Consider the following 27,892-nt stretch of genomic DNA (forward strand, 5'->3'; position numbering starts at 1 on the left):
ATGATCTCCTTAGCTGACTGGAGTAAAGTGCAAAAAGTTACAGATATCATCTCATGTTTAAAGTATACCCAGATGGATTTCTATCAATATTTAGCAGCTGCCTTCCCAAGAAAACAATAAAGTACGGCACAATCAAGATATTTAAAAAAAGTAGAAGAGGAGAGAAATTGAAATATCATTTACAATGAATAGGTTTTTTTAAAAAAAATTGACAGGACGGGCAGCGTAAATGATTGTATACTACGTAAATGCTGTGTTTTCTTAAGGAAGGTTATTAAAAATAAAGAAAAAAAATCCTCTTCTTAATGTCTGAAACCAGTAGTTCAGATAATAAAATTCAATCTACATGGAAAATAGTTAAATGAAGAACAGAAAAATAAGAAATATAAGAATTTAGTTATTAAAGAAAACGACCGAATAATAACTAGAAGATGTGGGTCGGTTAGAAAGTGAGTGCAACACTAGGAACCCAAAAGCGTGGGTTCGATCCCCACCAGTCCTAGGACTTTTATTCGTCAGTTTCCATGTCTTTCACCCATGGCAACGTTGATTAATATGAAAAATCTTGCACCGTGAATTTTCGTCCACATTAAACTGGCTGGGTAAGTCAGTTTAAAAGAGGGAGGAAGCCAAGGGCATACCACCACCATTAGGATTATGTCAACAAGGGGCAATAAATGAAAACGAGGCAGAGGGTAAAAAATAAGTAAACTGTTTATTATCTCAAAATTAATCGCCATAAATGTTAATACATACATCCCACCGTGAGACAGACGGTCAGTGCCATCATGGAAAAGAGTTTGCGGTTGCCTGCGGAGCCACGATTGCATCCTGGCGTGCACCTCTTCTTCCAAAGCAAGTAGGCGGCCACAAATGTCTTTCTTTAGGGCTCCAAAAATATGTAAATTGCATGGGGAGAGATGGGTACTGTATGGAAGATATGCAAGGACTTCACAGAAAAGCTGCTGCAGTGTAGTCGAAACAACAAGCACGTCAGCCCGGGGAAAGTCATGATGACCTTTTTCTTTGACTGCAACGGCCCGCAGCTAATTGACGTTCTGGAACACGGCGCCACAATTAATGTAGAGCGATAAGTGAACAAAATGCAAAAACTGAAGCGCGCCATGAAACCCAAAAGCCCAGGAATGTTGACGGACGTCATCATTCTGGTATAGGACAATGCACACAGGCGCGTTGCCAAGCTTGTTTGGACTACGTAGCAGAAGTTTCCCTGGGAAACCCTTACACATTCTTCACACAGTCCCGATCTCTTCCCCACGCGATTTTTGTATTTTTGGAAGCCTGAAGAAAGACATTCGTGGGCTTCGGTCTGCTTCGGACGAAGTGTTGCGCGCCTGGGTACAATCATAGTTCCGTAGGCGACTACAACCATTTTTTCATGAAGACACTAACCGCTTTGTCTAACAATGGATTAAATGTATTATCAGTTATGGTAAATACACTGTCAATTCATATATACGTAGAGACATGAAAACGGGCAGAATACGGCGCTGCGGTCGGCAACGCCTATATAAGACAATAAGTGTGGCGCAATTGTTAGATCGGTTACTGGTGTTACAATGGCAGGTTATCAAGATTTGAGTGAGTTTTAACGTGGTGTTATAGTCACCGCACGAGCGATGGGACACAGCATCTCCGAGGTAGCGATGAAGTGAGGATTTTCCGATACGATGCCGGCCACAGTGGCCGAGCGGTTCTAGTGCGGTTCCAGAATCTAGCGCCTAGAACCGCGCTGGTTCTACGGTCGCAGGTTCTACTCCTGCCTCGAGCATGGATGTGTGTGATGTCCTTAGGTTATTTAGGTTAAAGTAGTTCTAAGTCTAGGGGACTGATGACCTCAGATGTTAAGTCCCATAATGGTCATAGCCATTTGAACCATTTCCGATACGATGGCTCACGAGTGTTCCGTGAATATCAGGAATCTACACCTACATCTACATCTACATCCATACTCCGCAAGCCACCTGACGGTGTGTGGCGGAGGGTACCCTGAGTACCTCTATCGGTTCTCCCTTCTATTCCAGTCTCGTATTGTTCGTGGAAAGAAGGATTGTCGGTATGCTTCTGTGTGGGCCCTAATCTCTCTGATTTTATCCTCATGGTCTCTTCGCGAGATATACGTAGGAGGGAGCAATATACTGCTTGTCTCTTCGGTGAAGGTATGTTCTCGAAACTTTAACAAAAGCCCGTACCGAGGTACTGAGCGTCTCTCCTGCAGAGTCTTCCACTGGAGTTTATCTATCATCTCATGAATATGAAATTTCCGATATCGCTTTGGCCAGAAAAAGATCCTGCAACAACGGGATCAAAGACGACTGACGAGAATCGTTCAACGTGACAGAAGTGCAACCCTTCCGCAAATTGCCGCAGATTTCAATGCTGGGCCATCAACAAGTGTCAGCATGCGAACTTTTCAAATCATCGATATGGGCGTACCGAGCTTAAGGCCCACTTGTGTACCCTTGATGACTACACGACACAAAGCTTCACCCCTTGCCTGGAACCGTCAACACTGACATTGGATTGTTAATGACCGAAAACATGTTGCCTGGTCCGACGGGTCTCGTTTCAAATTGTATCGAGTGCATGGACGTGCACGGGTATGGAGACAACCTCCGAATCCATGGACCCTGCATGTCAGCAGGGAACTGTTCAAGCTAGAGGAGGCTCTGTGGTGTGGGGTTTGTGCAATTGGACTGATGTGGGACCCCTGATACGTCTAAATACGACTCTGACAAGGGACACATACGCAAGCATCCTGTCTGATCACCTTCATCCATTCATATCAATTGCGCATTCTGACGGATTTGGGCAATTCAAGCAGGACAATCAGGCACCCCTCAAGTGTATACTTGCTACGGAGTGGCTCCAGGAACACTCTTCTGAGTTTAAACACTTCTGCTGACCACCAAACTCCCCAGACGTAAACATTATTGAGCATTTCTGGGATGCCTTGCAACGTGCTGTTCAGAAGATATCTCCAACCCCTCGTACTCTTACGGATTTATGGGCAGCGCCGCAGGATTCATGGTGTCAATTACCTCTAGCACTACCTCAGACATTAGCCGAGTCCATGTCACATTGTGTTGCGGCACTTCTCGTGCTTGCGGGGGCCTTGCACGATATCACGCACCTGCACCAGTTTCTTTGGCTCTTAAGTGAACTTAAAAAACAATAAACAGTTTGTTTACTTTTCTTCCATCTGTCTAGCTTTCATTTGACTGCCCCTTATAGTAAAGACCTGAAGCGTTGAAACAAAGCTTCGGTTAGATTACAGCTTCACTATGGGAGTGCGGTAGGCAACATATTCAATAATAACTTCCTAGAAACAGCTCAGATGATTCGTGTGGATAGTGCAAGGAATAAAGCAAAAACACATGCAAGATGCAAAGCCAGTGCTACATATAACGATATGAATCTCAATTACTCCATGCTTTGTCGAAGAAATTAAGACCGTAATCAGCTAGCATACAAACAAAGCCTCCCATGAGGTTGATAATATTTCACTTAATCAGTCTACATTTGTATTTAAAATGGTCTCTGTCAAGAACACACATATTTCAGTTGCAAATCAGAAAATACATAATTTAAATGACAAAATACTAAGATGTATTTTCTGTGACTGTAAAAAATATTTTTTTGTGCAGTTCACACAGTGGTCTCCTAGAAAAGTAGAAATGTTATGCTGCCAGAGATCTTACAACTGGTTTTCGGCATGTCTAAATAAAGGAATGCAGAGTGTCACATGAGTAAACCAGTGCAGTTTTCACAACGAAACAGCATCTTTAGACTGGGAATTACCACTGCAGGTGTACCACAGGGATCGATACTGCATCCACTCTTTTTCTTGTTGTATATAAAAGAGCTACTGCCTTATACAAAAAAAACTGAAATAGTTTCCTTTGCTGACGAAGCAAGTATTATAATCAACCTGAATGCTGGAACTTTAACGCTTCAAAATGTAACTGAAATTTTCTTGAAAATTATTAACTAGTTATCAGGAAATGGGCAGTCATTGAACGTTTACAAAACAGGATATATGTAATTTTGTGTCGCATATAGTCTGACCACACAGCTTAAAAATAGTTCACGAAGGAAGATAAATAAATAGAAGAGTCTAAGTTCATTGAGGTTTGTATTGATGAGAATTTGAGCTTGAAGTATCATTTTACAGATCTTCATAAACGTTTGAGCTCTGTAGCTTTACATTATGGGTTTGGAAATAAAAATTTGGAAAGTCGATCTCGTTCTCTATTTTTATTCACTAATGTCTTATGGCATCATATTCTTGATCAACTCCTCAACGAGGCAGAATGTGTCCATTACACTGAAGTGTGTAATACATTTGACATTTAATGTTAACTTTAGATCAACTAACGTACACAGCTTATTGAAACAGTGAGGCATAATGAAACAGGGTCGTGGTTGGAAGCAACATTAACATTTATAAACGTAATACTAGAAGGAGACACAACTTACATGATCCAACACTCAGTTATAGTGAGAGGTACTCAAGAAAAAAAACTTTGAATACTTAAAAATAAAAGATAATCACAAAAAGTTCAATGCCGATATTTACACCGTAATGAGTCCGTTTTAACTGAGGTTCCTGTTTAAGCAATTTAAAACGTGATAATGAGGTTTCTTTAAATTACTCTTAAACTTAAATTAACATTATTTTTAAGTACTAGCATATTTTTTTTTACAAGAGAAGAGTGAATGAAGGGAGAGATAGTTTTATGCCTGCTATTAATATTAATTACAACATAACCAAGTTTTCACTCCTCTTTCTCCTTTGTGTTGTTAACATTTTGGTAGAATTGTTTTGGGTATGATGAATGCAAACAGAGTAATACATTTGTTTGATCAGTTAATTTTCTTGAAATTATTAAAGCCCAATCATGTGTTTTGCTAAATTCTTTTTGTATCACATGATTAAAATGTTAGTTAGAGTGCTTAAAATATTTTGGATAAATGGTAGCATCGGTCGTAAATATTGAAATCCTTTACTTTACAGATCGATTTCGGTCACTGTGTGACCATCTTCAGTGCTAAAAATACATGCGAACCATCAGACATGAGGATCTTAACACAAATGTGGCCCTATTTATAAGCACCATAAAAAACACAGAAACGGAAAACATATACAAATGTACAGATTCTCGTACATACCAAATTATTCGAACCTTGTAGACCAATATCATAACAGCACAACATTTTGTATGAGGTGTAACGTGTAGTGTGATGATTACTTCCAAGAGATATCTTGATTATACTCCACACAATAATTTTTAAATTTACAGAAGATTCTACTTTGTAACGTTAGCAGTTAGCTCGTAGCAGCTGCCGATCCAACGTACAGTGGGCTGGTAGTTTACACAACGAACTAGCTAACCACATTATTGCAACAACAACAAAAATGTCATAGTGCCCCCTATATTCCAAAGTGTACAACACGCAAACATCAATAGTAACAAATATCATCTATAGAAAACCAAAGGTTACATAAAAAATAGCCTTTAAAATCACATGACGATTTTTTACCATCACAAGTCATAACAAAAAATATAATAAAGTTACGCCCTCTGACCTGAAGTACAAGATAAAATTTGTAGGAATACATCTAACGTAAAAGGGCACAGTAATTTCTTAAAAACAAATACAGAAATGTTAATATAATCAGAAACAGCTTTTTAACATTTCCAAAAACATCGTTTAAATGTAAAAACCTTTTACAATGTGACGTTACATGAACCAGCGTGTTGCACTATATAAGAGCGTCATACCGGCTAATCTTCCCGTCTCGTTGCTAGCCTCGTGGGCGGCTTACTTTCCAAGCGCTAGGTAACTCTCAAAGTGTTCCCGAAAATGGATACTTTTCGTAGCTGTCTGCTCGTTACGCAGCGTGCATTTATGAGATTTCAAATTGCAGAAAAATCTTCATCTCCTCAAGGGGACCGAGATATCTGCCTTTTTCTCCTCCATGCGGCAATTTAAGCTGCGATGTCAAGTCAGGAGGCCTATATCAATCAAATGTGCCGCAAAGTGGGATCTGTCGGCAACATCCCTACTATCCAGCGCAAAATGCTAACGATATCGTGCTTCGATATTTCTCCCTGTCTGTCCCACATAAATAGCATTACAGTCAGCACATTGCAATCTGTAAATCCCTGACTTTTGCAAAAAATTAGATTCATATACATTATTAATTAACAATTCATGGCGCGTATCTTCTGTTTAAAATGAAACGTCCAACCTAATCTTTTGAACACACAGCAATTCTGCTACTAAAAATTCCATAGTAAGGTAAAGGAACATTTTTTTTGTGTCCATTAGTATTCGTAAGTGACACACATACCTGCTCATTGGTCTTTGTCGTTTTGTTATAAATATTTCTCACATAATCATCAGGTTAGTTACTCACTCTAGCTATGTACAGTGTAGTTTGAAATGCAGTTTTCAAGTCAGGTTCTGACAATGGTAATCTAAGCATTCTAATGACAGCAAAATTTTAAAACGCCTTTTTATGCTGATCTAGATAGTTAGAATTATAATCTAAGACTGTCTGAGTACACGTATTCTTCCTAAATATTCCAAAGGCGTGCCTACCATTTTCATTTATTATAACTAGTCTAAAAAATTTATAGTAGACGATCAGGCAAACATACAGAAGCAGTTTACCATGTTCGAATCAGCTGATAAGAGAGGTTGTAACTTATATGTGCAATATACTGGAATACACTTCATAAGCTCTGCCTATTTCTCAGCATTGCCACCATGGCGACGGACAAATTTCTCCCAACGAGAGACTAGTTTGTTGATACCGCCACTGTAAAATGTCTGATTTTGTTGACGGTGTCACAACACCATTTCTACTTGCACGGCTTCATCACTATCAAAATGAAGTCCACGAAGGTGTTCTTTAAGTTTAGGAAACAGATGAAAATCGGATGTGGCCTAGTCGGGACTGTGTGGAGTATGGTCGATCAGAGTGAACCCAAGGGTTCATATTGTTGCAGATGTCACAGCGCTCGTTTGTGGTCTGGCTGCTGAACGAAAGGGTGCTCTATGTATTGATGAACTCTTTGAATTCGAAACTCGATTACAGCCCGATGTTTCTCACGCACCGACATAGTTCAGTCACATGTTGCCTTGTTACAAATTTTAATTCGCAGACCTATGGCGGCAGAGGGCTGCAAATATGTAGACTTGAAGGAAAAAAGGTGTAGAATTTTAATAGAGTTTATTTTATTTAAAAAGCCTTGAGTTTTCACACAAAAAATTCGGACGAATCGCTTTTCAGCACGCCATCGTATTGTAAAGAAAAATGAATACTCTTAGAATATCTTTATTACAAGTTTTTATAGACAAACGCATAGATCAAGCCTGTCATATAAAATAAGTAAATCCACAAGAAAAATGATTTTGTGTATGGCGGGGAAGCTGTTTAGAATGGACAAGCTGTGTACCCAGGTATGTATTTATTCCAATTGCATTAGCCCGCCTCCACCTATCCCCTCTCTCAGTCCGTCTCCTCTATCCTCTCTCTGAGTAGCTCCATCTGCCCCTCTCTGCTCATCTTCTCCACTCCCTCTCTCTGTACTCTCTGTCCATCAACCCCTGCTCCTCCGTCCATCTGCTAATCCCCCTTTCTGTCCATCTCCTCCTCTCATATCTCAGTCTATCTCCCCTTCCCCCTCTCTGTCCATCTCCTCTTCCCTTTCTCTGCCCATTTCCTCTTCCTCATTTCTCTGTCTATCTCTTCCTCCTCTCTCCCCCAGTCCATCACCTCCTCCCCCTCTTTCTATCCATTCTTTCCTTTCTCTGTCAATTTCCTCCTCCTCCTCTCTCTGTCCACTTTTTCACCCCCAATATCTGCGTGCATATCCTCCTTCCCCCACTCTCTCTGTCCGTCTCATCTTCCTCCCAATCTCTCTCCAAGTTATAACTCTCATCCCAGCAGGAGATTGCTGGTTCTTACCCTCACAGAACAGCTTTCCAGACAGTAAGTACTATGTGTACCAAGTTTGGTTGAAACCGATACAAGGGTTTAGGAGTTTTTTATCAGCAACTTTGCCCACATGTGCATATGACACACATATTTCACATACGTTTACCGTATTTCACGTTTACTTATACGCGTATTTTATTTCTATTTCTAGTGAATTACGCTCTACTGTTTCATTTTCTAGCAGCCTAGTGTCAATGGCACCATATCTGCTGCACTATGTGTCGTACAATGATATAATTTTGCAGGCACATTCAGTTGTATATACAAATACTGTGTGCAAAGTGTGTCGCCGATACAGTCTGTAGTAAAGAAGTAATAAATTAAAACGTCATGCCTGATGCAGCAGTTTTACTTCATGAGCAGTGAAAACGTAGTAAGCAGTAAACTTTTCCTTTCATCATTTTATGGGCGCTATCACCGATAAAAAATCTCTTAAAGGTTTCAGACTACGCGTAAAGTTTTTTGCAAGTCACGAAGAGCTCTCATTCTCAAATACTGGATGAATAAATATGCGTATTCGCATAGCCGCCGACTAGCGTCGAGGTCCGGTGTGCCGACAAGCCTGCGGATCGTTTTTAAGTCGGTTTTCCATCTGTCTCGGCAAATGCGGGCTGGTTCCCCATATTCCGCCTCAGTTACACTAAGTCGGCGATTGCTGCGCAAACACTGTCTCCACATACCCGTACACCATAATTAGTCTACCAAGCAAACATTTGGGGCTACGCTCTTCTGGTATGAGACGTTCATGGAGGAAGGGGGCGGGGGGGGGGGTCCAATCGGGGCCGAACCGCACAATAACCCTGGGTTCGGTGTGGGGCGGTGGTGGCGTGGGCGGACTGCTGTGGCCTGTTTTGGGGTTGTGAACCACTGAGGCCTACAGCGGGACGAAGCCTCTCCATCGTTTCTAGGTCTCCGGTACAATACACAATGGGTACTCGCGCGTCGTGGTCGACGCTACTTATTCATCTCCACCCTCACCCCCTTTATAGGTAGGTGGTTCTTACCCCCACAGTGATGATTTCCTGATAGTAGGTGATTTACATATGTGTAGCAGGTTTAGTTGAAATCGGTTCTGTGGCTTAGGAGGAGATGTGGGACATACACACGTAGATACATACACACATGCGTGCGTTTTTATAATATGTATTGATATGCCACACTAAAAATTGAACGTCAATGACGTATTTCATTTTAGGTTGTTTACACATCATCCCGCCAATCGTTCAACAATATGGCTCCAGCATAACGATGCATTAAAGAAACCTTCAATGTAATACCTCCTGTATAGTTATACTAAACCGAAAAGCCAAAAGTTACAGGGAAGTAATTTCCTGCTTGTCGGCAGCAGTCTCCTTAACCACTTTGGCCACCCGAATATGCCTCCTGAGCCGATGCAAACTTCCATACATTGCGCAGTCACAGGCTTTTGGATCGTTACATGAGGCGTGGTCGGGTAGCAGAAGCGGTTAAGGCGACTGCTCGCGACAAGTGGGAAATTCGAGTTCGGCTCCCGGTGCGACACAAATTTTCATGTGTCGCAAACAGCTGACGTCAATGCATATTCGTAATATGCGAACTTATTTCGTAATGTTTACCACATCCGTACTTGTCAGTGAGAGTGTCTATTCCTTCAGATGTGCACTCATTTTGAAAGACATTGTATTGTGAAGGTGCAGACACTATATAAACAAAAACATTGTAATCACCAATGATGTATCCATTCCTCGATAGACTAGATTGGCGATATAATATTTGTCTCCCTCTGCGGGAGTCACATATTGTGTGAGCATAATGGATGTAACAAGGTGACATATGGACGTGTGGATCGGTTCTGAAGGTATTCTCGGATAGCCGACGTTGTTAGGACGATTTCTTACGAAATCTGGGTTTGAGTCCCAGTCCGTCACCAATTTTCATGTGTCACAATCGGCTGACGTCAGTGCATATTCGCAATATGCGAACTTATTACGTAAAGTTTACCGCAACTGCACTCGTCATTGACTGCCTGTTCCTTGAGACATGCATGCATCTGTGAAGGACACCGTATTGTGAATATGCAGGAACTGCATAAACGCAGACCATGTAACCACCAATCAGGTACACATGAAACTTATTTATACGGATATGGTGTCTATTGATTCGGCCATGTAAGCAAGAGATACCGAGTTCGACCCATTTTCACCTGTCCCCGTTGATATATATCAACGGCCGTTAGCAGCTGAAGGTATTAATATAATTCTAATGAAACTTATTACCTGTATAAAATGAGCGATTTCCACTGTATAATCTGAAACGCCCAGAATAATTCGATTGCGATGCCTTAAGCACATTACGCGGGTTTTGCATGGCTCACTGTGAAATTTAAGTCAAATAAAAGAGCTAGGACACGAACAAGCCCATTAAAATGGTTGAAACGTACATTGACGAGCCAAGATATTAGGACCACTAGCTTCACACCGTTTTGCTCAATGTTTGGAACGAAATAAGTAGGGATTTCCCGTGGCACGGATTCGACAAATTATTCTTAGTTTTTCGGGGGTATATGGCACCAGACGTGTACACACAGGTAACGCAACTCCCTTTAATTATGGGCCGGAGGTTTGTGGGCGAGGAGCCGCCGCCCGAAAGAAACACAGATGTTTTCCATAAGGTTCAGAATGCGCACATCTGGTGACCAAGACATCACAATTAGTTCACTACCATATTCCGCAAACCGCTGTAGCACGATTCTGGCCTTGTGACATGGACATTTCTCCCGCTGGAAGATGACATCGCCATCGGGCAAGACATTAAGCATGAAGGGATGCAGGTGGTTGGCAATAATCTTCAAATAGTCCACAACACTCACGGTGACTTCGATTTCTACCACAAGTCCCTCGGCAGCGCAAGTGAATGTCTTCCATAGTATAAGGCTGCCCGCAACCCGCCCCCCTCATAGGCCTGCGTTTCGGTCAGCCGTTCTGCTGGATGATGGCATATCCAGACACGACCGTTGACCTGCTGTAACAAGGAACATGATTCATCTGACCAGGCGACACATCTGCACTGATCCGCGGCCCAGTCTCGTTAACCTCGGGTCACTGAAATCATAACTGACCCTGTCGTTGGATCACCATGGGGACACGTAGGGATCGTCTGCTGCTGAGTACCATGTGAAACAACGTGCGCTAATGCTGTACTCCGGAACAGTTGTGTTTGCACCGGCACTGTGCTCTATCGCCAGATCATCCATAGATCGTTGCCCATACTGCTTTACAGAGCAGACAAGCTTCCGACGGCCAGTTTCTGTGATGAAGCGTGATCGTTCAAGTCCTTCTCGCCTACTTGTGGTTTCACCGTCCTCCTACCACTTTCCATAGATGCTCAAGACAGCGACATACGACTAGCCGATTAGCTTCGCCATTTCCTAGATGCTTGCCCCAAGCACTGGATTGTAATAACCTGCCCCTTCTCAAAGTTGCTTGTGGTTGTGGAATTCCCTATCTGCGGCGCGTATCATCGCTAGAGTGATTCCCAATTTGTCTCTGCTCCGTTTATATGCTTTCCGTATACCGCGTCACTTGCTGCATTCGGGGTTCACGAGAAATACTGTCCACTCATCGAACTTGTGACATCGCCTTGCCCGTCATGCTTCACGAACGCTCGCCTCCATGCAGGGCCCATGTCAAATCAATATCTCAATGGAAATGTATCCACTAAATGTTTTAACTTTGTCGTGTGCTATCGACAGCTTGCATGTATTTAAATGCGCAGTTAAGAATTATTAAACTCGACTGAAATAGTTACTCGCTCCCCGCCAGAGATGGCTGCTGGCACCGTAAGACCTGCAGTGTCACGTGCTATGAATTACGCGCCGCGGCCCGTCATCTCATGCGTCTCTTCCGCAACACCACGATGCGACAGTCTATCTCGCGGCGGGCGGTGGCCATAATGTTTTCGCTCACCATTATATTTCCAATAGAGTTCAAGAGTTGGATGTGTGTGTGTGTGTGTGTGTGTGTGTGTGTGTGTGTGTCGGCCGCGGTGGCCGAGCGGTTCTAGGCGCTACAGTCTGGAACCGCGCGACCGCTACGGTCGCAGGTTCGAATCCTGCCTCGGCCATGGATGTGTGTGATAGGTTAGTTAGGTTTAAGTAGTTCTAAGTTCTAGGGGACTGATGACGTCAGATCTTAAGTCCCATAGTGCTCAGAGCCATTTGAACCATTTTTTTAATGAGAAATTCTTTTAATAACTTCCACAACGAAATTCTGTCTAGAAATCTGGCAGAAAATCCTAAGAGAGTCTGGTACTCACAGAATTGCGTGTACTGTGTGTGACTTAGAGCACTATCTACCTGCAATCGTCAACAGCAAACGTCTCCATACTCTATTTCTCTGCCACATCTTGGACATAAATCGAGTCTTCAGTTTCATAACTACTGTGATTCTAAGTTAGTGACAGGTGTTCGTGAGGTACTGAAACTCTATGTATAAATTTTCTTGACACTTGTCCTGTTTAGGGAGTCAGTACAGCATGGCGTGTAATTGAACATGTCAAACACTGCTGCTATACATTTGTCTGTTTTCTTGTAAGAGGCATTTTCCGTTCATAGGTCTGATGCGAGCAGAGTATTATTTCTAAACCATAATCATATTTGAAGAGTGGGCATTATACACCTGTGAAAAGCTATATTGTGCATGTATCACAAAGAATCTATGTTTCTCTTTTAGTGTACAAGCAGTATTTTATCATCTTAGGAACGTTTGTTACAGTAGCGAGTGAGATAGAAGACTTGCAGGGTGGATGTATGTCAGATGTTGGACATGTATGTCCTGTCTTAGAGTATTAAGAGCCTTGCATTCCACAATATTTCGGAAATCACATGGCCTTAACACTATGGTGTGTTTAAGTGAAGAACCGTGTAGCCTTAGGAGTGTGTGTGTTTATGTTCTATGATCATTTCTCTCTGGCCAATACTGTCTTGGTACTGACCCAGACACTAGAACAGTACTTGAGAATTGATAGCACAATTGATTTACGTAAAATGCTTCAAACTCCGTCCATGTGCAGCTCCATCATGCATAAACCACATGTTTCTTCTTAACTTTTTGTTACTCATCACAACAGTTTCATATCTACTATACACCAATAAGGGGTGCTAACCTCCTTGACAAGTGGGCATCTGGAGAGATCTTATGCACTTAGATGGATGCCGCGATTAAGATTGATGCAGAACAGTCTATACTGAACAGCAATTATGGACTCAGCTCGCTCTGTTCCTTCACGAGATGAGTAATGTAGCGATTATAGTATGTTCCTACTTCTGGTCAGCTGTAAATTAAATCGGTGACAGTGTTGTAAGGATGGTCAGTCAAAGATAATGCAGGGAGATCTTTAAATTTCCAACTTTACCCTAAGAATGCGAGCATCCTCTTGACTCCCATCCCCTTACGGAAAGATGGTCAATCGTAATCGTAAAGTATGCACTATGATCGAAGTGCTAGAAATATGTTGATAACCTAACTGCATCGGTATAGGAAGCTGTCTGCTGTACTTTGGCGTTTATGATCAAGAATTAACCATGAATGGATGTACTGCATAATCATCTATCTACATTTGCAATCTAGTGTATGGTACACACAAAAAAGTGGTAGGAATGTTCAGCGATGACACAGAAACTGGAAGGCATGATGCCATGTAATTGGCCGGCCTTGAACTCACAGAAAAACTAGTATAATTGCGAAAATTGATTGCACTATCAACTGTGGTGCTAATTACAGTACATTGTTCCATTTTGACAGTGTCTTTTGCATCCCATCTGTCCACTGATATGTTGTTGATTACCACTTAATGACTGAGGGATACCACTTGTTTGAGATGGAGAAAGTCTTGATGGGAGCAACATCTTCCATGGGATGGCCAGCACCGAAACATTAATCGCATATATGGCTTCAATATAAGGAAACAATGCTCTTGGTCTCTTCGAAACGGAACACCAAGACATCAGCTATCCCATCACTGTGAGAGATGAGATTAAATGCAATGGCCATCACTTTCAGATAGCTGTTTGGAAACGCTTCACGCTACCGCAAACTCTTCCACTTCCCATAATTTGTGATGTCTTCCACATTTTTGTCAATAATAAACACCGCCTCTGCCCTTTTCTTTTTTTTAAAGTCATACTGTGTGCTGCTTTGACTTTAAAAAAAAAAGAAAAGGGCAGAGGCGGTGTTTACTATTGACAAAAATGTGGAAGACATCACAAATTATGGGAAGTGTCATACTGTGTGTTGCTTCCCCCATGAACCATGGACCTTGCCGTTGGTGGGGAGGCTTGCGTGCCTCAGCGATACAGATGGCCGTACCGTAGGTGCAACCACAACGGAGGGGTATCTGTTGAGAGGCCAGACAAACATGTGGTTCCTGAAGAGGGGCAGCAGCCTTTTCAGTAGTTGCAGGGGCAACAGTCTGGATGATTGACTGATCTGGCCTTGTAACATTAACCAAAACGGCCTTGCTGTGCTGGTACTGCGAACGGCTGAAAGCAAGGGGAAACTACAGCCGTAATTTTTCCCGAGGAGATGCAGCTTTACTGTAGATTGAATGATGATGGCGTCCTCTTGGATAAAATATTCCGGAGGTAAAATAGTCCCCCATTCGGATCTCCGGGCGGGGACTACTGAAGAGGACGTCGTTATCAGGAGAAAGAAAACTAGCATTCTACGGATCGGAGCGTGGAATGTCAGATCCCTTAATCGGGCAGGTAGGTTAGAAAATTTAAAAAGGGAAATGGATAGGTTAAAGTTAGATATAGTGGGAATTAGTGAAGTTCGGTGGCAGGAGGAACAAGACTTTTGGTCAGGTGATTACAGGGTTATAAATACAAAATCAAATAGGGGTAATGCAGGTGTAGGTTTAATAATGAATAAAAAAATAGGAGTGCGGGTTAGCTACTACAAACAGCATAGTGAACGCATTATTGTGGCCAAGATAAACACAAAGCCCATGCCTACTACAGTAGTACAAGTTTATATGCCAACTAGCTCTGCAGATGATGAAGAAATTGATGAAATGTATGACGAGATAAAAGAAATTATTCAGGTAGTGAAGGGAGACAAAAATTTTATAGTCATGGGTGACTGGAATTCGTCAGTAGGAAAAAGGAGAGAAGGAAACATAGTAGGTGAATATGGATTGGGGGGAAGAAATGAAAGAGGAAGCCGCCTTGTAGAATTTTGCACAGAGCATAACTTAATCATAGCTAACACTTGGTTCAAGAATAATAAAAGAAGGTTGTATACCTGGAAGAATCCTGGAGATACTAAAAGGTATCAGATAGATTATATAATGGTAAGACAGAGATTTAGGAACCAGGTTTTAAATTGTAAGACATTTCCAGGTGCAGATGTGGATTCTGACCACAATCTATTGGTTATGAACTGCAGATTGAAACTGAAGAAACTGCAAAAGGTGAGAATTTAAGGAGATGGGACCTGGATGAACTGAAAGAACCAGAGGTTGTAGACAGTTTCAGGGAGAGCATAAGGGAACAATTGACAGGAATGGGGGAAAGAAATACAGTAGAAGAAGAATGGGTAGCTCTGAGGGATGAAGTAGTGAAGGCAGCAGAGGATCAAGTAGGTAAAAAGACGAGGGCTAATAGAAATCCTTGGGTAACAGAAGAAATATTGAATTTAATTGATGAAAGGAGAAAATATAAAAATGCAGTAAATGAAGCAGGCAAAAAGGAATACAAACGTCTCAAAAATGAGATCGACAGGAAGCGCAAAATGGCTAAGCAGGGATGGCTAGAGGACAAATGTAAGGATGTAGAGGCTTGTCTCACTAGGGGTAAGGTAGATACTGCCTACAGGAAAATTAAAGAGACCTTTGGAGAGAAGAGAACCACTTGTATGAATATCAAGAGCTCAGATGGCAACCCAGTTCTAAGTAAAGAAGGGAAGGCAGAAAGGTGGAAGGAGTATATAGAGGGTTAATACAAGGGCGATGTACTTGAGGACAATATTATGGAAATGGAAGAGGATGTAGATGAAGATGAAATGGGAGATAAGATACTGCGTGAAGAGTTTGACAGAGCACTGAAAGACCTGAGTCGAAACAAGGCCCCGGGAGTAGACAACATTCCATTAGAACTACTGATGGCCTTGGGAGAGCCAGTCATAACAAAACTCTACCATCTGGTGAGCAAGATGTATGAGACAGGCGAAATACCCACAGCCTTCAAGAAGAATATAATAATTCCAATCCCAAAGAAAGCAGGTGTTGACAGATGTGAAAATTACCGAACTATCAGTTTAATAAGTCACAGCTGCAAAATACTAACGCGAATTCTTTACAGACGAATGGAAAAACTGGTAGAAGCGGACCTCGGGGAAGATCAGTTTGGATTCTGTAGAAACGTTGGAACACGTGAGGCAATACTAACCTTACGACTTATCTTAGAAGAAAGATTAAGAAAAGGCAAACCTACGTTTCTAGCATTTGTAGACTTAGAGAAAGCTTTTGACAACGTTAACTGGAATACTCTCTTTCAAATTCTGAAGGTGACAGGGGTAAAATACAGGAAGCGAAAGGCTATTTACAATTTGTACAGAAACCAGATGGCAGTTATAAGAGTCGAGGGGCATGAAAGGGAAGCAGTGGTTGGGAAAGGAGTGAGACAGGGTTGTAGCCTCTCCCCGATGTTATTCAATCTGTATATTGAGCAAGCAGTAAAGGAAACAAAAGAAAAATTCGGAGTAGGTATTAAAATTCATGGAGAAGAAGTAAAAACTTTGAGGTTCACCGATGACATTGTAATTCTGTCAGAGACAGCAAAGGACTTGGAAGAGCAGTTGAACGGAATGGACAATGTCTTGAAAGGAGGATATAAGATGAACATCAACAAAAGCAAAACGAGGATAATGGAATGTAGTCAAATTAAATCGGGTGATGCTGAGGGGATTAGATTAGGAAATGGGACACTTAAAGTAGTAAAGGAGTTTTGCTATTTAGGGAGTAAAATAACTGATGATGGTCGAAGTAGAGAGGATATAAAATGTAGGCTGGCAATGGCAAGGAAATCGTTTCTGAAGAAGAGAAATTTGTTAACATCGAGTATAGATTTAAGTGTCAGGAAGTCGTTTCTGAAAGTATTTGTATGGAGTGTAGCCATGTATGGAAGTGAAACATGGACGATAACCAGTTTGGACAAGAATCGAATAGAAGCTTTCGAAATGTGGTGCTACAGAAGAATGCTGAAGATAAGGTGGGTAGATCACGTAACTAATGAGGAGGTATTGAATAGGATTGGGGAGAAGAGAAGTTTGTGGCACAACTTGACTAGAAGAAGGGATCAGTTGGTAGGAAATGTTTTGAGGCATCAAGGAATCACAAATTTAGCATTGGAGGGCAGCGTGGAGGGTAAAAATCGTAGAGGGAGATCAAGAGATCAATACACTAAGCAGATTCAGAAGGATGTAGGTTGCAGTAGGTACTGGTAGATGAAGAAGCTTGCACTGGATGGAGTAGCATGGAGAGCTGCATCAAACCAGTCTCAGGACTGAAGACCAGAACAACAACTGTGTGTTGTGGGAGCAGCGCAGTTTACGCCATGTGATGTTCAGCTTTCAGTGAGAACTAGTGGATTAAAACGTGTTATTGTCGATTAAGCACCTGACACAGACCTCAAAGTCGTAGTGGAAAACAAAATGTATGGTGGTATACAAAGCTGTAGTGATACACTGCTTGGATGTGTTATAGCAGAAAAAACGATGTATCAAACTACTTATGAAAGCACAACACAGGGACCTTCTCGTGCAATTGATAGGCTATGGGATAGGGTCCTCCTACAGAATGAGTGACGATGCTTTACACTGGTCTGTGCAAGCGACTTCGGTTGCTGGCCACCTGCTCCAATGGATCAGTACCTGTATCGTTAATAGGATCGGCACATATGCTTGATGTCATTGTGCAGATGGTATTGGTTTTCGATATATCAGAAGAGAGTGCTGTGGTAATATCTTATCGAGTTCCCTACTGGGTTGTGTTAACAGAGTTTTTATAGTTCGTAGTTTTTCTCTGTTGAATGGTACAAAACAATGAGGATAGAGAAAATTTTTGGGTGTCAGACATCACTGCAACCTGAGGAATGCAGGTCTCTTTTGGACTGCAGTACCTGTTTGGAGTTTGGAGATGTACTGCAATGCAGTAGCAAAATCCTCATCCTTCTTCCAGTTTCTGTATGATGTGAAGTCTTCCTAATTTTCCTGATAAGAAACACCACTGTAGCTGCTAGTACTGTCTTTTCTACCACCTCATGTTGGAAAAGAAAGCTTCATTTGGCGCTGGTCTTGCACATTGTACAAGGTTGGCAGAGCTATGACAACATTTCCTCATTTTCACCGAGTGGTCTAAACACAGTCCTATTGGAGTAACTCAACTGACTTTGTTTCTCCACATGGTGCAGAACGTCTTAGATATAGCTCTCTCTGACTTCCACTCAGTTCTGATCACATAGACAAAGGTGCAGGGAGGGCAGGGTAGAGACTGAGGAACAGTTACAAGGTACAAAAGGACAGTCTAAAACCATGCTGGAGTTTTGCTGTATGGGGTCCTTAGCAGATAGTTTCAAAGAAGGTGGCGCGTTTTGAGATATGAGAGTACCACTAATATGATTCACCAGTGGCTACAATCGTTGAAGGACATCGCCATAGCATCCAACACAAGTATGTGGTTGAATGGAGAGACTTGATTCCAAATCGCAGACAGCATTTCTACCAGAAAGTGTAACACTAGAGATTTGAAAAGCCAGTTGTACGTTTCTTATGACCTCAATCTGGCGTTGCATTTTTAAGTGATTCCTTATATAGCACACCATCTACTGTATGTGATAATTATCAATCAACCATCATCCTCCCTCGCCTATGAAACCATGGATATATCACATAATCTCTGTTACACTGTCTACATGGTATCAAGATAGAAGTCATTACAAGTACTATTTATCAGCGTGGAAAATATCTAGCAATGGCAAAAAAGAGTTACAAATATCGGCTTAATACTGCGTTTCGTAGATGTATCACTTTCTAAATTCTGAGATAAAGATGATGCTTTTACGACCTTACATATACGGTGACGTGCACCCGCTCTTTTGGCCTGTTAATACACGCCCTGCAATCGCTGCCAGTGTTGAATGTCGCTGTATTTATGTGGAAGACCACTTCATCCAGAGGCAATACCGTACCTCGATTTATAGAGCATGAATAGTTTCTAACACAGATATCATTAGCAATACTTGTGTGTGCTTGTAGAACACAGACCACTTTTTACTCAGGGTGACAGCAACATGGTCGTTTGCAATCATGTGTCTAAGATATGGTCGCTTATAAGACGATTATGTCTCTCATCTTAGGACACCTGGTATCACTCGCAGGAAAAACAAATAACGCATCTCCATCCATCGCATTATTGTTTGGTGCCTCCAACATTCAGTTATTGGTAAAGTATTACACTTCGTTGGGGATGTGTGATAGATCCGCTGTGATCGCCAGGCTTATAATGCTTGTATTGGGGTGTAAAGTTACTGTGGTCATTGTTCTGAGATGTGTAAAGAAAATGACTATGTCTGGTCATAAGGGAAGTCTGGATTTGACGTGGACGACTGCGATTTCAATGCACTGACAGCTGTGGGGGGATGAAGGATTTTCCATGGAATATTATGTCCAGTCATAAGACAGATATAGATACTTATATTTCGGGAGCCAAGCCATTAGAAGAAGGCGTTTCCGATAGTTCACTCATTGCCAAATGCCATCAGATTGGTGCTGCAGTAGTAATATTTAATTTTAATTACAGAATGTCATCAGATTGGTGCTGCAGTAGTAATATTTTATTGTAACTACAGTGATAAATATGTGACTGGTTTCCTTGAACGACATCGTTTGTTGTGCAAGGCGCATGGCAGAAGTAGCCTATGGCTGGAACTAATGGGCATTCTGGCTTAAGGCTGTCGCGAGTGGTGGGTTCTTTCCAGCAGCTGTAGGGGCAAGTCTCAGCGGCACTCTGGATAGCTGAATAGCGAACTAATAGTGAGTATGCGTTGGGCTGTCTCCACAATCGCATGTGTTGCATGTGTTCTCTGTGGAAAATTGATCGATTCAATATCGATCGCTGCAAAGTATTTGCTCTGAACGTATTGATAACATCCAAATTCCTACCACTCCTATCATCTCAGGATGCCCTCCCTGGCCAGGAGTGTTTCACTGTGGCATATGCACACGTCCACGACTGCAACTGTGGTCATGGTGGTAGTTTTCTCTGTCCTCTGAGCATTGGCACTGGCAGTGTATCAGTGGTTTGTGCACTGTGTGTGCAATTTAGGAATTATATAATGCTTTAAAAACCCAACTGCAAAATCAAATTCCCGATTGATCAATTTATTGTTTCCAATAGCGGTCTTGTGTGCATACATCTGTCTAGCCTCTCCTGGAAATTGTTTAAGGACATGGCACGCACTTGACGTGAAATTTGAAATTTTCAACTACCTCCAACGTAATGGACTTTCTGCCATATGACCTAGCTGTGCCAGTATCCACCGGTATGAGGCAAGGGGAAAAATCCAGTAGTGTATGGAAACCAGGCAGTCGCGAAATAGAACCCTGCCAAATAAACCAGGCCTAGTATCCACCAATCGGATGAAAGAAAAAACTGGTCGCACACAAAGGGTATCGATTTAATTAACTAGTGAGCCAATCTGATAGAGTGAGGGAATATTTCCAAGCTGTGGGTGGTTCACCTGGTATACATGACTTTGTTCAGGACAAATGTGAGGTTAGTGTGGCACATAAGAAATACTACCTGCTCCTTCTTGAATGTCTTTGTTCCATCCGCTGCAGGTTTCCATAGCAGTGGAAATGTGAAAACATTGGTATGTACCAACTACCAACGCCATGTCTGTATGAGTGGCGATGTGAGCCAGGGGAGAAGGATGGAAGGGTGGAGGGGTGGTGTGGGGGACATCTTGGCCTGTGTGTGTCTGCGTATATTGGTTCACACAAACATGAGGCATCCACTTAAGAGAGAGAGAGAGAGAGAAAGAGAGAGAGAGAGAGAGAGAGAGAGAGGAAGAGGAAGAGCATGTGTTTTGACAGGAAATTCTCAGGTATCAGTTATCAAAGGGCTACCGTCACCTGAAGGTTTTGTTCAAGGGGTTAGGGCGACATCCCGTCTCTGCGCTACACAAGGCGCCTGGTGGGTGGTGTGGCTGACAGCAGTCGCAGGGTCCGAGCAGGCATAGTGCGCCCTTCACATGTGGGAAAACAAAGCGGCCAGCCGAGCAGACAACGCGTGGTTCGCAAGCGAAAGGTGTTTTAACAGTGTAATTATGTTCAGAGGCTTATGTTGAAGGTATTCCTTGCATGGTCAGAAAAAAGCGATCGATTTTATTACTTTTTTAGATGTATTTTACAAGACCTCAATCTTCCCAGACAGCAGAGAATGATGGGTAAGGAAGATCCAAGCCCTTGCAAATTGAATTTTATACAGGAACGATATACCCTCTTCTATATAATTGAATTTTCTGTCATGAGATCCTTCCTCTCCAGCACAGACCCGCCAATGTCCAGGTGGGAGGGGAGGGAATAGCTGGGGGATTTACTAGATGGGGAGGAGTTAATTAATTGATCAATTTAATTAATTAGTCAATCAAATTAATAGAGTTTGAAGGCGGTTTTCGAATAACTCAGACCTGAAAGTGTGATTGCGTCAGTGAGGGTGACGGGGGATGGTTGGAGGTTTCCAGAGGGGTGGAGGAGGAGTAGGAGTTTCTTATAAGGACAGCTTATCCCCAGGGGGTCATAAATCAATCCCACAAGTGCGATAAATCACTTAGCAGAACAGTAAGTTAAAGGGAAGAGGAGGGGTTCATAAATCAATTAGATGTCACAATTTAATTTATTGCCATATGAATCATCATCATCATCATAATCATTTAAGACTGATTATGCCTTTCAGCGTTCAGTCTGGAGCATAGCCCCCCTTATACAGTTCCTCCATGATCCCCTATTCAGTGCTAACATTGGTGCCTCTTCTGATGTTAAACCTAGTACTTCAAAATCCTTCTTAACCGAATCCAGGTACCTTCTCCTCGGTCTGCCCCGACTCCTCCTACCCTCTACTGCTGAATCCATGAGTCTCTAGGGTAACCTTGCTTCTCCCATGCGCCGGCCGAAGTGGCCGTGCGGTTAAAGGCGCTGCAGTCTGGAACCGCAAGACCGCTACGGTCGCAGGTTCGAATCCTGCCTCGGGCATGGATGTTTGTGATGTCCTTAGGTTAGTTAGGTTTAACTAGTTCTAAGTTCTAGGGGACTAATGACCTCAGCAGTTGAGTCCCATAGTGCTCAGAGCCATTTGAACCATTTTTTTCTCCCATGCGTGTAACATGACCCCACCATCTAAGCCTGTTCGCCCTGACTGCTACATCTATAGAGTTCATTCCCAGTTTTTCTTTGATTTCCTCATTGTGGACACCCTCCTGCCATTGTTCCCATCTACTAGTACCTGCAATCATCCTAGCTACTTTCATATCCGTAACCTCAACCTTGTTGATAAGGTAACCTGAATCCATCCAGCTTTCGCTCCCATACAACAATGTTGGTCGAAAGATTGAACGGTGCACAGATAACTTACTCTTGGTACTGACTTCCTTCTTGCAGAAGAGAGTAGATCGTAGCTGAGCGCTCACTGCATTAGCTTTGCTACACCTCGCTTCCAGTTCTTTCACTATGTTGCCATCCTGTGAGAATATGCATCCTAAGTACTTGAAACCGTCCACCTGTTCTAACTTTGGTCCACCTATTTGGCACTCAATCCGTTTATATTTCTTTCCCACTGACATTACTTTCGTTTTGGAGATGCTAATCTTCATACCATAGTCCTTACATTTCTGATCTAGCTCTGAAATATTACTTTGCAAACTTTCAATCGAATCTGCCATCACAACTAAGTCATATGAATTTGATATCGAAAATGCTGTACAACGGCAGTTGTGCTACTACTTAATTGTCACAATAATGTTGACCAGTGAGTGTACCGTGTTCAGAAATTTGGAGATTAGCACGCCGATGCAACATAATTCTTCCCCACACCACAGCACTTGAACCACCAAAACGACCGTGTTCAACAATGTTTGACGTACACTTATATGGCTAGAAGTGGAAACATGTAATGCACTCAGGAACGTTGTCTAACATGACTGGTCTGATGGTCCAAGTGTTATGGTGTGCTGAGGCATAAAGTTGCACGGGTTTGCTGACCTCAAAAACTTTTAATTACAGTACACTCACCGGTCAACATTATTGTTACACTGTACTCCTTCCTCAAGTGCGTCTTTTCGGGGGTGCGTTCGGACCTGCCTTCATTTTTATGGATGACAATCTGCGACCACATCGAACAGCTCACGTCAAGGAGCTCTTGGAACGTGATAATATTCAATGAATTGACTTAAATCCCATTGATTAGGAGTTAAGTGCGTTAATGAGACGTATTTCAGCACGTCCACATACATCAACAAGAATCCAGTCGTTGTCAACGCGCTGGTGGAGGAACTGAACACCCTAGCAAAATAACTCTTTACCAAACTTTTGGCTGCCATAGGAATACGTTACAGATCATGCACTGCTGTCAGTGGTGATCTCACACCCTATTAATCATCATGTCCCACCATTTGTATTGTCCATGGAATAATCATAATTCGCCATAACTTCAGCGTAATAATTCTCATTGAATAAAAATGTCACTCCTGTTCGTATCATGCATATTTCTTTCACTTGCCCTCTGTACTATACTGTAGCAATTATTTCTATCCATGGCCCAAGTTTCATTGAGCTACATCACTTGGTAGCGACATATCTTAGTAAGTTGTTCTCCTCAAGTTTTGCACACCACTGTACTTTTTAATATTGCACAAGCAGCGCCGTTACAGACGCGAAGATCTTGCTAGCTGAAGATAATCTAACGGCTGATGTCGCACTGATATCAGTTTCATTCAAAATTCATTGCACACTGACGCTGAATTCCGTCTGATGGCATTGCGGGCACGTCACGCGGTAACAAAAGTATGTAAGCGAAGCAGACACGGACGGTGGATCACCCCAGCGAAGACATTGACTGAAAATGGAGAAATCCATTGAGATAAGAGACTTTGACAAACTGCAGGTTGTTGTTACACAGAGCCTGCGAACGAGTATCTCGAAACCGGCGAAGCTGGTCGAATGTTCACGAGCTGCTGTCGTGAGCTTCTGCCGAAAGAGGTAGGACAGTGAAACTACCACTAGACTCTAAATGGTTAGACATCCACAACTCTTCACAGGACGTGGGGTTCAGAGGCTTTTCTTCTCTGTAAAGTAGGGTAGATGGCGATGTGTGGCACTTCCACCGAAAGAGCACAATGCTGGTGCACGCATAAGTGTTTCGGAGCACACCGTTCATCGTACGTTGTTGAACACGGAGCTCCACAGCAGACCACCCCTATGTATTAATATGTTGACCCAACGACATCATCAATTACTGTTACAGTGGGTACGGAACCATCGGAATTCGACCGTCAATACGTCGATGGCCGTCTCCACAAACTTCGTCATCGAGGCGAACGGCGGTTCGAAAAGTGGCGCGCAGCACGGACACAGCCTGGTGGGAGCAGTATCATGCTACTAGAGACATTCTCCTGTGCTTGAATGGGACCTGTGGTAGTAATCGAAGATACGCTGACAACTGCGAACCACCTGCATCCCTTCATGCCTGATGTCTTCCCCGTCGGCGAAGTCATCTTTCAGCAGTATAATTGTCTGTGTCTTGGAGCCAGAACCGTGATACAGCGGTTGGAGGAGCAATATAGTGAACTCACGGTGATATTTCGGCGACCAAATTCACGTGATATAAATCCTACGGAACACATATGGGACGCTATCGGGAGCCATCACTGCTTACGCAAATTGGTTGACCATTATTTACGCAAATTACATGATCTGTGCGTAGTCATCTATGCCATATACCTCCATAAACCTACCAACAAACTGTGGGATCCCTGATACGCAGAATCAGTGGTGTATATCGTTCCAAAGACGGACAAACAAGCTATTAACCAGATGGTCATAATGTTTGGACTCATCTGTGTATCTTCGTCAAAGCGATCATTACTGACGGTTTACGTTAGCCAAATGAAATGTATGGACGTAGTGAATTTGCATCAGCTTCCGGAGATCAGTATAACACTATTCGTAATGTATCGGTTGCGTGAGGGAGAGCTTATAAAATTGATCAATAACAGTAATTTAATATTAATAAACCGCGTCCAGTCACTACATATAGTGTATTTATTGATTTACGGTGTGGCTTGCGTATCTCATCTGAAGGTTTTATTTTTTTTTTTTTTCTCTTCAAGGGCTATATTCGAATTTAAAGCGGAATGCGTACCGTAGTTTTTCACCTTAATTTTACCATGGAATTTTTGTCTTCTGCATCAGTAAAAATATCTCTACAACAGCATTACTTTCGAGAACATTTGTAATTCTACACGTCACAGCTTGAAACTTCGTTCAACGTAAACTGTGTTGAATTTTAACGATCTCATTGTAAATCATTTTCAGTTAATTGTTAATATTTTACAAATATGATAATTTCGAAATATGTACGCAGATCGATATGTTGTCAACATTATTAAAACAGTAACGTGACTTCTATATGTCACCATGCAAGATAATTTCATTTTTAAGGTGGTAGAATAAAATTTTCTGCTTTTGATGATAAATTAGAGTATCGCAGGTTACCGTTGAAGTATCTGCTACTACTACAAATAATTTCTCAAGCTATTGGGCATCTATGTAATCTCTTTTTTTTTTCTTTAATTTCCTATTTCAGGATTCGCTAACTTGGTGCTGTGGGGGCAGCGCATTGTATAAACGACAAAGTTTCTGAAATAAATCTGCACACGTAATTTAACCACTACGCTGATCAACAGTTTTTCACTGCCACTGAGAGAGGCACCAGGGCACGACGTGAATCGAAACTTGAAAAATCTCTCAGACTCATAAACGGAACGGTCGTCTTACAAAATTTTTATTTCTGGACGTACTTTTTTATATAAATGCAGAGACTGTAAAATGTGAACTTTCACCTTGCACTTGCTGTAACATTTCTTTGGGCTTTGTCGGCATCCATTTGTGTTTCTAATGGGACGACCTCCGAGAATGAACACAGGTTGCAATATAGCAAGTACAAAGGAGATTACTTTAATGTTCGGAATAGCACCGTATTTTTGAAACAGTGGTGCGCGTCTTTACGTCCTGCAATTTCGTTCAACGTACACTGTGTTGAATTTTAACAATCTCATTGTAAATAATTTTCATTTAATTGTTAATATTTTGCAAATATGATACATTTCGAAATATGTAAACAGATCGATATGTTGACACCATTATTACATTTTCTGAAACTCGTGTTCAAGTCTCAGTGATATTTTGAGACTGCTGTGATCCACGTCTCTACAGAACATTTCTCATGCAAGGCAATTTATTTATCCACATTTTTATTCCATCTATGGATTTCCATGATTTAGGTGCGTCATACGACACGAATGGGAGAGGAGAGATGGGTATGGCAAATGCTAAAGATGTGTCACCAAATGTAAAGAGGAATCACTTCACTGAATGCTATATGACTATAATTCAAACATAGGCAACACGTACTTGTTAAATTTTTCACGAATGATTGGCTCCCAAATTGTCGTTTTATTACTTAATTAAAACCCGGATTACAAGCTGTGGATGGCTTCAGCTACTGTCAGTACATTTCACCCCATGACACATGGAAAAAGTATATGAGCTATAAGTCAGAAGCAGCACTATTAAATTACAAATATTCATTGAGGTAGAAGAATCCATATATTGACACGTAGGTCACTAAAAATGCTCCAATTAGAAAAGTACAATATAAACCGGGTGGAAGGACCGTGGTTGGGATTCATAAGGTACTGAGATTGTACCTATCACCTATGGCATGAGAAACATAATTAGTTCGACCGTAACACTTAAAATTGATTCAGTTGAATCTACTACAGGTAATTCCCCCATTTAGGATTTACTAGTGTCTCTTACATATATATGTGGGTGTGTTGTACATGGTGATATTAGTACGTCTACTCTTTCATGAAAATGTTATTGACAGTAGGGACTTGTTTGAAAGACACAGTTACGTCCCAGGGTAACCGTTTATCTATTGTTTAGGAAACTGCGTTATTGCGCAGCACACATGTGAATTGTGCTTTCCACTATAATTAAAAGCAGTTAGAAAAAAAACACCAAATTTCAACGCAAGTGGCATTTTCCTTTTGTTCTCTGCAGAAATACATCACGCACATATAATTGTGATGTTACTTTTAATGATTGGAATTAAGACTGTATTGTTTTTGTAAATGCTACTCAAGATTCCTTCTGCCATTCTGATTTGTATTTGTTAACACCAGTTGTAATAATAATGCAAATGAAAGAACGTGTCAATGACATTTCATTAATTATAAGTGTAAATGATGTTTAATTATTACACTGTAGTCCCAGTACGGCTACTCACTCATGAAAATGTTACTGACAACAGACACTTGTTTGAAAAACAAAATTACTGTTCAGAGTAATCGTTACCTATTGTTCAGAAAATTGCGTTCTGATACTGCATACATGTTCAACAGATTTCTGCTAGAAGTGAAAGCAGTTAGATAAAAAACGCAAAATTTTAAAAAAAGCGTATTCCTTCTGTTCTCTGCAGGAATACCTAACTCATATGTAATTGTGATGGAATTGAAATGATTGGAATTAAAAATATATTGGTTTC

General features: G+C 41.8%; 1 protein-coding gene across 1 annotated transcript in view; it reads left to right on the plus strand.

Moving 5' to 3' along the window:
• LOC124722896 (acyl-CoA synthetase short-chain family member 3, mitochondrial) overlaps positions 1-27,892 on the plus strand; it is a 320,410-nt gene that overhangs the window by 20,091 nt on the left and 272,427 nt on the right. The window lies entirely within an intron of this gene.

Source organism: Schistocerca piceifrons, chromosome X, assembly GCF_021461385.2.
Source record: "Schistocerca piceifrons isolate TAMUIC-IGC-003096 chromosome X, iqSchPice1.1, whole genome shotgun sequence".
NCBI classification, from domain to species: Eukaryota; Metazoa; Arthropoda; class Insecta; order Orthoptera; family Acrididae; genus Schistocerca; species Schistocerca piceifrons.